The sequence below is a fragment of the Arachis duranensis genome, chromosome 8, assembly GCF_000817695.3.
Source record: "Arachis duranensis cultivar V14167 chromosome 8, aradu.V14167.gnm2.J7QH, whole genome shotgun sequence".
Taxonomy (NCBI): domain Eukaryota; kingdom Viridiplantae; phylum Streptophyta; class Magnoliopsida; order Fabales; family Fabaceae; genus Arachis; species Arachis duranensis.
The window spans coordinates 11,075,467-11,082,387 of record NC_029779.3 but is presented as its reverse complement, the minus strand read 5'-3'; positions in this window follow the sequence as shown (position 1 = coordinate 11,082,387).

Genomic DNA, 6,921 nt, shown 5'->3' with positions numbered 1-6,921 from the left:
GCTACAAGACCATCAAAATGATGACACGAAAAAGAAAAAGAAAAGTATGCTGTGGCTAAGATTCTCATTACTTGTGGTAAGATTTTGTGATGAAATCTTGGCTTTTTCATACCAAAAATGGATGAAAAAGATCTCGGCCAACAAGGTGAAGATTCTATGAGGGATGACTTGTCTCTGATTCTGCTCAACCACGACAGGAAGTAGCTAGGGTGGCTATGTGATGGAAGAGGCAGAGATTGGAGTAGATGAAGCCATCATCATCATGAAGCATCAAGGGTCAGAAATTCATCTTGGAGAGCAAGCCAAGGATGGAGCGCTCGGATTGATGAAGAGTGATGACCAAGGAAGGACTAGAGGTAATTGCATGTTGAATTTTGCATGGGTTATCTCTTCTTTCTCTCTAGCCGAACCGGTTTTGTTCTTGGAGAAGAAGAAGTTGGCTTGGTTTTTGACTTCAAAGTTGGAGGCTTCCTTCTTCTATAAAAAGAGAGAACAGCCACGGTTTGGAGCAAGGAGACAGAAGTTAGAGTGCAAGGCACAGGGTTCTCAGAGCTACCTGAGCTAACATTCTTCTCCTTCAACGTATTCTATTTAGTATTTTTCTGTTTAATTTTGTCATGTCTTGAGTCTCATGGAAAAAAGGCAAACAGTAAGGTTTGTAAGAAAAAGCCATAGAGTGGAAAAAGGCAGAGAGTGCAAAATTAAAAGAAAAAGCCATAGATGTCCTTAGAGTTCCTTTGTACATCTATGTTGTGTTTCATGATTCTGTGGGAATCCCCTTGTAAGGTGGGTTAGCACTTTACAGTCTGTAATCAAGAAGATTAAAGTGAAATTCCATCATTGTTGTGATGGAGACTGGACGTAGGCTGCACTGCACTTAGCAGCTGAACCAGGATATATTTGGATGTAATTTTCTCTCTCTTCTACTCTATTTCTGTTTCTACTGCACAGGAGCTAAAACTAAAAAATATCTCATGCCAAGTGACGAGACAAAAATAAAAGTCTCGTGGTTAGGGACGAGACAAAAATAAAAAAATATCCTCAAAGAATAGCAAGTGTAACCAAGCGAAAAGGGGGCTAAGATTCAACCCCCCTTCTCTTAGCCACTGAAAATCATCAATTGGTATCAGAGCTTGGTCTCAAAGAGATCAAGCTTTGCAGCTTGGAGAAAAGATCTATATGGCAGAAAATAGTGGCTCAAATCTGGTGTCCTACAACCTTACAGAAGGACAGTCAAGCAATAAACCGCCTCTTTTCAATGAGAAAAACTATACCTATTGGAAGGAGAGAATGAAAATCTTTGTGCAAGCAGTAGACTACAGGCTTTGAAAGATCATCCTAGAGGGTCCTCAATTTCCAACTAACACAAGTGCTGAAGGAGTAGTCACTCTTAAACCAGAAGCAAGCTGGACCGAGGAAGATAGAAAGAAGGTGGAGCTAAATGCCAAGGCTGTAAATCTACTTAATTGTGCTATCAGCTTTGAGGAATACCGACGGGTATCACGATGCACAACGGCAAAGGAAATCTGTGATAAACTGCAAATCACTCATGAAGGAACAACTATTGTGAAGAAGAATCGGATAGACATGTTAAACAAAGAGTATGAAATGTTTGCAATGAAGGAAGGAGAATCTATTGATGAACTATTCGAACGGTTCAACTCCATCATTGTTGGCTTGGATGCTATGGGAATAACACATTCTGATTCTGTGCTTGTGAGAAGAGTGTTGAGATGTCTCACTAAAGAGTGGAAAACAAAAGCCTTAATTATTTCTGAGAGCAGTAGCCTTGATTCCATGACATGTGATGATTTGAGAGGAAACCTTCTTGCTTTTGAAAACACTTATTTGAAAAAAGATTCAAAAAATAAAGGAATTGCTTTTTCTTCTGTAACTAATCCCCTGGATGATGAATCCAGTGATAACTCCTCTGAAAATGAATTTGTGTTGTTTGCCAAAAAATTCAGGAAAATGGTAAAGTTCAAAGGCAAAGGCAGCAACTCAAAGAAAATAAAGAAAGACCTTAGCAAAGTAACTTGTTACAACTGCAAGGAAATTGGGCACTTCAAATCTGATTGTCCCAAGTTAAAGAAGGAGGAGAAGCTAAAGAGGGGAAAGAAGAAGGGACTAATGGCTTCATGGAAAGATTTGGAAAATGACTCAGAAGATGATAATGAGGAATCCGAGACCAAGTCACAACCATGTCTCATGGCAGATCACATAGATCAGGTAGTCTTTCACAACCCTAACACTGAAGATCTTCATCTTATGATAGACCACCTTTCTGGAAAAATAAAATGTTTTCTACTTGATAATCATGATCTTGAACAACAAATTATCATTCTTAAAACTGAAAATGGTTTTCTCAAGGAAAATCTAAGGGAGGCCGAAACTGCTTGTGATCTTGTTGAAGAAAATAAGCAGTTAAAAGCCCAACTTAGAAGTTGTGAAAGTAACCATTCTGTTGTTGCATATGTAAATTATTTTAAGGAGAATGAAGAGTTGCTGAAAAAGATTAAAAATCTGGAAAATGACTTAGCCAAGTTTACTCAAAGTTCTGAAAATTTGAATCAAATATTGGCTAGTCAAAAACCACTCTTTGATAAAGTTGGTTTGGGGTTTTACAAATATGATGAAAACCTTCCTTTGAAAATAGAGCTTCATCTTCTAATAACACAAGGTTTCAAGATCCCACCTACTTTAACAAATCAGTAACTCCAAGATTTTGTAGACTATGCAACCGAAATGGACATTTTGCCATTCAATATTTTTTTGGTGAAAGAATGATTGGTGATAAAATTTTCAAAGTTGTTTTTTATTACAATGGTTTGGGTCATAGGAGATGGTTTAACATAAAAGGATCCAAGAAAATTTGGATACCTAAGGTCATTTGAGCTTATTTTGTAGGTATGCCTAACATCCAAACGGAAGGAAAATATGTGGTACATGGACAGCGGATGTTCTAGGTACATGACCGGAAAGACAACCTTCTTTATAAAGCTTGATGAATATAATGGAGTACTTGTCACTTTCGGTGATGATGGTAAAGGAAAGATAGTGGCCGTTGAAAAAGTTGGTAAAAGCTTTCAATCTTATATAAATGATGTTCTTCTTGTAAATGGTTTGAAACATAACTTACTTAGTGTAAGCCAACTGTGTGATTTAGGATTTGAAGTTATTTTTAGAAAGTTTGTGTGTTTGGTTGTCTGTGAAAAAACTGGAGATATTCTTTTTGAAGCTAAAAGATGCAACAATGTGTATGGATTAATTCTTGAGGACTTGAAAGAACAAAATGTAACATGTTTTACTTCTCTTGAATATGAAAAATGGCTATGGCATAGAAAGTTGGGTCATGCTAGCATGTACCAAATTTCTAAGCTAGTAAAAAAAAATCTGGTTAGAGGAATTCCTAAAATCAAATTTGATAAGGATCTTACTTGTGACGCTTGTCAACTAGGCAAACAAGTTAAATCCTCTTTTAAACCAAAAGATGGAATTTCAACCAAAAGGCCATTAGAGATGTTACACATTGATCTTTTTGGTCCAACAAGAACTCAAAGTCTAAGAGGTAAACACTATGGTTTGGTAGTGGTAGATGATTACTCTAGATTTGGTTAGGTACTTTTTCTTACTCATAAAAATGACGCTTTTCATGCTTTCTCAACCCTTTGCAAGAAAATTCAAAATGAAAAGGATTTAAAGTGGCCCACTTGAGAAGTGATCATGGAAAAGAATTTGAAAACCAAAACTTTGAAAAATTCTGTGATGACTTTGGAATTACTCATAATTTTTTATGCCCTAGAACACCTCAACAAAATGGAGTTGTTGAAAAAAGGAATAGAAGCCTTCAAGAAATGACTAGGGCTATGTTATGTGAGAATGATGTTCCAAAGTTTCTATGGGTTGAAGCTGTAAATACAGCATGTTATATTTTGAATAAGACCATTATTAGAAAAGGGTTAAAGAAAACTCCTTATGAGTTATGGAAAGAAACCCCTCCAAATCTTAAGTATTTTCATGTTTTTGGATGCAAGTGTTTTGTGCTTAATAACAAAGAAAATCTTGGCAAATTTGATTCAAAATCATATGAGGGCATGTTTGTTGGATACTCCACTACTAGCAAAGCCTATAGAATTTACCTCAAAGATCATAGAACTATAGAGGAATCCATACATGTCACTTTTTGTGATTCTAATTTAATTCCCAGTACTGTGATAGATATTGATTCAGATTGTGAAGAAGCTGGAACAAGCAAAAAAAATCTCAAGTCTGCCCAAAATGAAGAATCTGCCAGTCCAGTTTTGTCTCGTCAGATTGGAGGAGACATTTCTATTTTGTCTCTTGAGCCAGCAAGAGAAACTGAAACAGTGAGACCCATAGAAGCTCATCAAAGTTCAACACCACAAAGGAAGCCTAGAGAATGGAAGTCCATGAGGGGTTATCCTCATGACTTTATCATTGGAGATCCCTCTCAAGGTGTAACAATAAGATCCTCAACCAAAAGGCAATCCAAACCAAGCAATTTTGCACTCTTGTTACAAATGGAGCCCAACAATGTCAAACAAACTCTTGAAGATCCATCATGGGTGAAAGCCATGCAAGAAGAGCTTGCTCAATTCGACAAGAATGAGGTTTGGACACTAGTACCTCATCCGGATGGTAAGAAAGTTATGGGTACTAAGTGGGTGTTTAAAAATAAACTTGGTGAGGATGGACAAGTTGTTCGTAACATGGCTAGATTAGTGGCCCAAGGTTACGACCAAAAAGAGGGTATAGATTTTGATGAATCTTTTGCTCCGGTAGCTAGAATGGAAGCAATTAGGTTGCTTCTTGCCTATGCTGCCCGTAAGGGTTTTAAAATGTTTCAAATAGATGTTAAATGTGCTTTTCTTAATTGCTTTATTGATAGAGAAGTGTATGTGGCTCAACCCCTCTCCAGTTTTGAACATAAGAATTTTCCAAATCATGTTTTCAAACTTTCAAAGGCTCTTTATGGCCTTAGGCAAGCTCCAAGGGCTTGGTATGAAAGGCTTAGTGCCTTCCTATTAGAAAATCAATTTCAAAGGGGTGCCACGGACACAACTTTATTCATTAAAGCATCTAATGATGATATTCTCCTAGTTCAAGTTTATGTGGATGACATTGTGTTTGGATCGGCCAATGAGTCCTTGTGTGAAGAGTTTGGAAAACTCATGACTAGTGAGTTTGAGATGAGTTTAATGAGAGAGCTTACTTTCTTTCTTGGCCTTCAAATTAAACAAACTCCTAGTGGTACCTTTATTCACCAAGGAAAGTATGCAAAAGAACTTATCAAAAAGTTTGGCCTAGAAAACTCTAAACCAATGGGAACACCAATGCATCCAAACACTAAACTTGAAAAGGATGATGATGGTAAAGATGTGGATGAAACACGGTATAGATGAATGATTGGTTCAGTAATGTATCTTACCTCCTATAGATAAGATATTGTTTAAAGTGTGGGTGTATGTTCAAGATTTTAATCTCACCCAAAAGAATCTCATCTTACAGCCGTTAAATGCATCATTAGATACATTAAGGGAACTAGTGATTATGACTTATGGTATCCAAAATCTGATGATTTTTGTGCAGTAGGGTTTTGTGATGCAGATTATGCGGGAGATAGAGTGGATAGAATGAGCACCTCCGGCATGTGTTGCTTCCTTGGAAGCTCACTTAACATGTGGTCAAGCAAAAAAATAAGTCACAGTGACTCTATCCACAGCTGAAGCTGAATATATTTCTGCATCTGCATGTTGTTCACAATTAATTTGGATAAAAATGCAGTTGGAATATTACAAATTAAAGATCAATAGTATACCATTATTTTGTGATAACATGAGTGCTATAAATATTTCAAAAAATCCTGTTTTGCACTCAAGAACAAAGCACATTGAGATCAAATATCACTTTATTAGAGAACATGTGCAAAAGGGTACTATTGATATTCAATTTGTAAAATCTGAAGACCAACTTGCAGACATTTTTACAAAACCCCTCTGTGAAGACAGATTCTCTTCACTAAAAAAAAGTTTGGGAATGATTGATCTTGTTTCTATTGATAATTTGTGAAATTTTGATTCTGTTCAGTTTTTTCTCGTAGGAATGGACGAGATAAAAATAGAAGTGTGGGAAGGGATGTGATCAAGGGGGAGGCTGCAAAAAATTTAATTTTCGTGGGCCCTACCAAATTTTTTTGACCCCACCATGACCGTTTTGTTAGTTCCTCATTTTTTGAAAATCACAATCTTCTTGTGGTCTTATCAAATCTTGTTGAAAGAAGTATAGTGTCAAATCAAATCTTTCCCTCTATCTAATCCCTTTATTCTAGGAAACCACCTTTTAATTTATTTCAAATGGAAACCACCCTGGTTAATAATCGCACTCCATGATGGTCATTAACTTCCTCCACTACCTCTTTCCAATCAGCATTTAATGTCTCTCTAACCTCCCTCCACTCACCTCATCCTTCGGCATTTTCTTCAACTTCCATCTCCATTCATCTTCTTCACATAATGAAAAAGAAAACTGCACCTAGAAAGAGTAAAAGAATTCGTCTCTCTCAAAAACCTTCCACTCCCCAAACTCACACCCACATACATATTCATTCCACTTCTTCATCTTCTCCCTCACCTTTCACCAAGTAACCCGAATTCATGAGGCACAAAGTAATAGCCCAGAAATTCTCTGAAAGGAGGAAAAGTGAAAAGAACAAGGAACCCAGCATTGAAAAAGAGGAAGAATCACACACCTCACTGATTCCATCACCACCACCATCTCCACCGAAGAAAGCCACTTCTGGAAGGAGTTCTCAGAAGACCAAAGGTTTCGTGTTGCACGAGACCGGGGAACCCGCAAACCTTGGATCATTGGAATTCAAGAATAGATTTCATAAACCACATT